General features: G+C 42.5%; 1 long non-coding RNA gene across 1 annotated transcript; it reads left to right on the top strand.

Moving 5' to 3' along the window:
- The first annotated feature begins 214 nt into the window (after window positions 1-214).
- LOC143500387 (uncharacterized) lies at window positions 215-5,973 on the top strand. Its single transcript, XR_013126772.1, has 3 exons — window positions 215-389; window positions 840-935; window positions 5,709-5,973. It is a non-coding gene; the product is annotated as an uncharacterized LOC143500387 (long non-coding RNA).
- Window positions 5,974-6,498: the final 525 nt, after the last annotated feature.

The following is a 6,498-nucleotide window of genomic DNA, read 5'->3' as shown; positions in this document are numbered from 1 at the left end:
CGCAGGGTAATCTGTGGGCGAGTACTGCCATGCGTTTTGATGAATCTTCCCCTTTTAAGATACTTGCATGCAAATCGAAATGCCTTTGCCCTTGAAGCATGAACAACAAGCCGTTTGCAGTGGTCACATCCATGATTACCTCCATCGGAGTTGGCTCTCTGTCCTCTGGCTCATGTTTCAGCCCAGCGGGAGGTTGCTAAATTCCCGGGTGGTTTAACACCCCCCCCCATCATGTGGGTCGGTGCGGATCACAGCCCCAGTGCAGAGCGTCCTCATCCTCCCCCTTTTCTGCCTCTCATTCTGTAGGATGGGGAGTGAAATAGCAACACAATGGCCTCCACTATTCATTCCTGATGCTCCTTTTACACTCGGCTTGATCCAGCATCGAGGTAATTACAATTCGCCTCTTTTCCCAACCACTCGGGCTGTAAAATTCAATCAGCAGTCAAGCACGATTTAATTCTGCGACTCCCGTATGCTGAAGCATAGCACAGTAGCACAGGCTGTTGATTAAGTTGTTAAGCCTAACTTGTATTTTGTCTCCTTGAACACTTCTTTGTAGTGCTTTCTCTTGAATTACCCCCCTCCTCCCACCAAGCTCTGTCTCTGCTGGCAACGACTCCGTATCGTATTCAGGATTAAAGAAGTTGTTTTTGTTTGTAGCCATCTAATCATTTCCCTGCAGGTCCATGAATGGAAAAAAAATTAAGCTCCAAATCCTCCTAAGGTCCCTCGGAGGAGATGCAGAGGATTATGGGTAGTATGACTCCACAGCCCAGACCTGCTGTTTCAATGCATGCAATTAAAATTCCTTTTCACTTTGGACACTCATCCTGCAGGCTGGAAGATGAGCAGTAACCACTGTGTCAGATGGACAGTGTCTTGTTTGCCGGCCCAAAGTTGGTAGCAGCTCACTGGATGGGTCACAGTGTGGGGTAGGTTCAAAAGTGCAGAGGGCGGGGAGAAAATGCATCGCCTACAGATCACCAGCCAGAAACATTCTAACCAACCAATTACAAGACAGCTGCAATCAACCAATTACAAGAGAGCTGCATCAGCAAATTTTATTGTAGTAGCTAGCAGCATGAATCAGCAACTTGAATCTAAAATTAGCAGCAAAGTAACCTTGCACATCTTTCATTTCTACTAATCTAAGTTACATTTAAAGCATTTAGCAGAGACTATTATACAGTGCAACTTACAATAGTACTGTATTCTTATGTTGAATTTATGAATTTATGAGAATTTACAGCTAATGGGTGCTTGTATCTACAGTACTATCCTACAGTGCTATGTCACATGTTAACTTGCCATGGATTTCTAGTACAAATCTACCTAACACTGTGGATGGGAGGAAAGTCCATGAGGTCTCTTACATTCTCTGTATGAGTCTTCATCTCAGATCGGCGCTTGTCCTGAACCAAGGTGCCCTGTAACTGGCTAATCCTAAACGAGGATCGTTTTTAGGCTAAGAATAAGACCATTGAGTGTTCAGGAAAGCAGACAGAGGGGCTCCAGTTTAATGGTTATAAATAGGGCTATTTCAGCTGGTGTGTAATTGCTAGGCTTTAGCATCCCACGGGCCCCTAGGTGAGCATGTTTATAAATGCATTACTAATGGTGCAAATGCTTTAGCTTCAAAATGAGGGTGTAATGCCATCTTATCCCTGTGCTCCTATATCCCTTGGAAGCTGCATTACTTATCTGATTGGATGGCTGGGCTTGCTGGGGAGCTTATCAAGTCAGTGGAGTAATTCAGGATTAAGTAAGAACAGGCAGAGGATGTAAGCAGAGAGCAAAAGCAGGATGTAACCTAAAAACAGCTTTGCTTTTTGAACCGTTTTCTTGTATGTTGAACTTCTGAATTGAAAAACTTCTAACTGTATAATACTTTCATTTATCGTCCACATCATCCCTCTACCAGTCAACTTACAATATTCAGTTTATTACCAATAAACTACAGCAAATACATGCCATCCATCTTCCATTTCACTTTGCTGACTTAAAAAGAGATTAAGATCACTGTGGGTCAAATAGAACTTGCCAGACTTTGTTCTTTTCTATCCTATAAACACAGAGCTTGTTCGAGGCCACTGCTGAGGCACTGATGCTGAGTTCATCTGAAGATGATTACCCTACACAGATCATCGTTTGGCCAAACCCTATCACCCGAGTATCAGCTAAAACCCTATCACCGTCCGGCCGAACATCCCGTCCGTTAAAACAATTACCCACAAAACTGAGCCCAGACCAAGCAAAACCATGTGAAGCAGGCAGATTTATTCAGCCTGTATATCAAGCTAAAGGAAAACCATTACCCCTTTACCTTCCCAACACTCTCACGCGCTGCTGCCTTTTAAAGCTGGAAATATAGGTTGTTTGACAGAAATACATTTCATGGTTGACCTTTTAGGCACCCGATATTGGAATTTATGACAGGTGAAAGCACTCTGGCTTACACAGATTAAGCTGTCACGCTGTGTAACTGTTTGTTTTCGCACCATATAGCTTCCACATCTGGGACACCCTTACTGTGTAGGCCATTGCTTCTGTATTTACTGCTCGCATTTGCTTAAATGAAGCCTGTTTTTCTTCCTCCAGTGTATGGACCACAGGACACTAGCGAGCATCTTTGGGTGCTTGGAGCAGAATGATAAATGTCTGGCTGTGTCTATTGACTGTGGCGATGTCCAACTGGTTGTAATATCCCAAAGAGAGAGACCCAGCCATCCGCTTAATGAGAATGTGGCCGTGGTGTTTTCACAAGAGTTCTCCAGCGTGTCACCCGCTGTGAGCATGAGTTCTGTGACCTCAGCTCACCTCTAATTTCAGAGAAGTTATTATGACTGCTGGTGATTTCATTGTATTCCCTATGTGTGAGGTTGTAATGAGCCACCTCTAGCAACAAGCATAACCTTTCATAACTGCTCTTATGAGCTGATTTAGTGAAATCGCTACAAATATGCAATCATGAGATCCAACTGGGAGACCACAATCGAGCTCCTTTCTCTTATGATGTCAGTTTACAAGATTACCTTTGTAAATCCGTCCCACATGGCCCGGAATGTTATTACATTTCCTCATTTTGTATTTGCAATTGACAATGATTATGAAAGTGTCGGGTTCTCGATTCATCGTTGCTACTTTGTTTTTTCGAAGCTGCAACGTGAAAGCGTGCCCAAAATACCTTCCTATTTCCAAAACTCAAAGTGCCTTTTCCTCCCTGTCAGCCAGAGGTGTTCAGCTTCACCCGGTTAACCCGCCCTTACTTATGCCCTACAGTGAATTCAGCACAACGCGTGCGTTTCCAAGTAAACATCTTGATAATCTGCTTATTAACATGTTATCTATCTACACAACCTCCTTCATAACGAGGTGAGGAGAAACGGCCCCTCACCAAATGGGAGCGCATGAGACACAGAGGGCATTGTGTTTCCTTCATTAATCCAGCGTAAAGACAGGGGGCCTGTGTAGTGATAGTTAAGTATTACCGCTAAATGCTGGTAATTGGCTCCGTTTAGGTATGCAGCTATTTAAGGCCATTCTGCCGACTCCTAAATCATGCCCATCTGCCAGAAAAAGACACAGACGTTCCTATGCTAACGACTCCATCTCAATAACATTCTGAGTCACTGATGCAATTTGCCGAAATTAAGCCATCAGGCGCATGCTTTCTTTTGTGCTGCGATCATTGAATTTTCTGTGAGAGATGTAACCTGTCATCTATGTGTGTGTGTGTGAGAGAGAGAGAGACAGAAGTAGAGATAGAGAAAGAGAGAGAGAGAGACAGAGAGAGAGAGAGAGAGAGCAAGACTGACTGGTCTCTAAGTTACTTCCATTTTCTAAGTGGGGTCAATAGCTAAGCATTAGACAGCAGATCTCTAGCTTTACCTGTTTTCACAGTTATTATGAATTTGAAGGTTCGAGATGATCTGCTAGCCCTCCGAACAAAGCATGGTGGCTAAGACTTTTCTGGTAGACTGCAGTAAATGTATTAACCTGCCATTGCTAAAACCAAGTGTCTGCAGCATCTGAGCTCAGTCTCTGGAAGTCACAATAGGAATTTTTTAGCATGAGTGAATATGAATTGGTAGTGTGAAATGTCATGGGATTGCTTCTGCTTGTCTTAGCCATACTGGTGGCCTGGTTCATTAGTCTTGTATTAGCAAGCTTGTCTCTTCCTGTCATGGCTGATAATAAGATATCATGGCCAACAGTCACGCCACGGCAGACCTCACACTTGTGAATTAAAAGAAATTCACCCTAGTCAGGAAACTCACAGGAAGTGCAAGACTAAATGTCACATCTGATTGACAGCTAGATGGGTTGGGTTGAGCTCTATCAAACATGCTGTTGGCATTTGAAAATGGTTTAATGTTTATGCAGTAACAATGTATCTGATTGCACGCTGTTTTTATTTTTAAGATTAATTCACAAAGTCAATGAATAAATGCAAGAACATTTCAAGAACAAGTCAGTGTTGTAGAAGAGAGAAGAGAAATAATTTTGAGTTGGACGAAAGCTGATCAGACAGCTGAGGCAAGGGCTTTACAACAATAGTTATGTCAAATCAGCCAAATTATATAGAATAATTACATATTCTATATTATCTTTGGCCTCGAGCCTCTGACTGAACCACAGCAACGCTGATATTCAGTATAACAGCATGACCTCAAGTGTAACACTACTTTCATTAAAACAGTTCTACAAGTGCCATTTATTAGTTACCACTACTATGACAACAGATTAATTTGTTTGTTCATTTAGTAATTTATTTGGCTCTGCCAACACAAATAGTTATACGAATGAACAGTTGCCAAGCAACACAAACATTTTTCTGCACACTGTCTTTGCTACTTTGTATATATGTCTGAACTGCTGGAGACTAGCAACTTGAATATATGATTCCAATGAGTGAACAGCAAAGTTTGTTGCAGTCTAAGAACTTTATTTGAGCCTAAATTTTTTCATACATTTGAACACTGTGCATATACACATCTCCCTTGTTTTCAATGCCCTTTAGGTATTAACCAAGTTAGTCCTTCAGGACAGACCGATCGGTTTCTGGAGAAAAATGTACTTTACTCCTGAGACTTAATATGCTCATGGTTGCCAGATTACACTGCAAATGCAAATTCTCACCTTTACTTCCTGGCTTGGAGATGGAAAGGTGTGTACACAGTCTTAATAGCCCATGAAAAGAGAGGAAAGGCAAAAAAATAGATTTTCCTCTTGTCAAAACCAAGCAAACAAACAACAAAACCCAACACCATTAAGGAGAAATAATGCATCATTATCCATTCCACTAGTGAATAGCGTATTAGAACAGCTGAAAACATAGAAAGGCCATGCTGGGCTGTGCTCCATTAGACAGCAGTGTCCAAGGCTGCAGGTAATAAGTTACTGTGGTTCAGTTTAGCATCGAGCCTTTAATCTCACCCTCATCTTTAGGCCGCACGAAAACTAGAAGATATGTTGAATTCGGGTTTGAAGTAAACTCGGCAGGAAGGCGTCAGCCAGTAATTTAATTACACATATGGGAAAAGCAGAGTTCTCAGGTATTTTTTCCAACATAAACTTTGCTATGCCTCAATATGCATGGGTACATTTTAAGTTTTCAGTGTTAGTATTAGCCATTGAATCCATGTAAATCCTGCTTTCTGGCAGCTCAGGTGATTTCTCTATCCTTTTGCATGTTTTTACCCAAGCACCTACAAGCACCTGGGAGATGGTCTGGCTTGCCGGTGGATGTACTGATGCCGGGGTTGGATGTGCCATTGCCGCAAGAGGACGTGCTGATGCTAGCTCCTACCTGAGGCTCGCCATCTGCACCGAAGGGACTGACTACTTGGCTGGGGAACAAGAACCTTAACTATAACTGTAGAACCACCTTTTGTCCACAAATACAGACTGTGCTAACGGGCCGCCCAATGGAGCATGGGTTCCCTTTTGAGTCTTGGTCCTCCCGAGGTTTCTTCCTAATCCCCACCATCATAGGGAGCCACTGTGGGGAGTGGTATTCCTTGCCACTGTCGCCTTTGGCTTGCTCATTAGGAATCTGGATCCATACGATTGTAAAGCTGCTTTGGGACAACATGTGTTGTAAAAAGCCCTATATAAATAAATTTGACTTGGACCTTTGATTGACTGGTCTCACTTTACTGGTCTCAATTCACTGGTCTCACACGTGGCTTGTTTCCCTTCGTTTCCGTCTTACACCAAATGTCTTCCTGTCTTGTTTTTCAGTCACAGTTTGTAACTCCCTATTCCTGTGTTCTGTCTTCTGCTTTTATTATTTTGCTAAGTTAGTGCTGTGTATTCTGGTTTTGTCTTGTGATCTGCCATTTCGAGCCCAGACTGTTTTGTCGATAAAAATTATGGATTTTTCCTCAATAACCATCGCACTTCTCAGTATTATCTTCCTGCTTCTCCTCCTTAAGTCTAATGTCAAAACTGCCCAATAGGAGAAGAGCTGAGTGACATTCCTATTAGACAGTG

This window comes from Brachyhypopomus gauderio, unplaced genomic scaffold (genome assembly GCF_052324685.1).
Source record: "Brachyhypopomus gauderio isolate BG-103 unplaced genomic scaffold, BGAUD_0.2 sc146, whole genome shotgun sequence".
In the NCBI taxonomy this organism is placed as follows: domain Eukaryota; kingdom Metazoa; phylum Chordata; class Actinopteri; order Gymnotiformes; family Hypopomidae; genus Brachyhypopomus; species Brachyhypopomus gauderio.
Note: the sequence above shows the minus strand (reverse complement) of the source record. Positions and strands in the feature narration are given on the sequence as shown.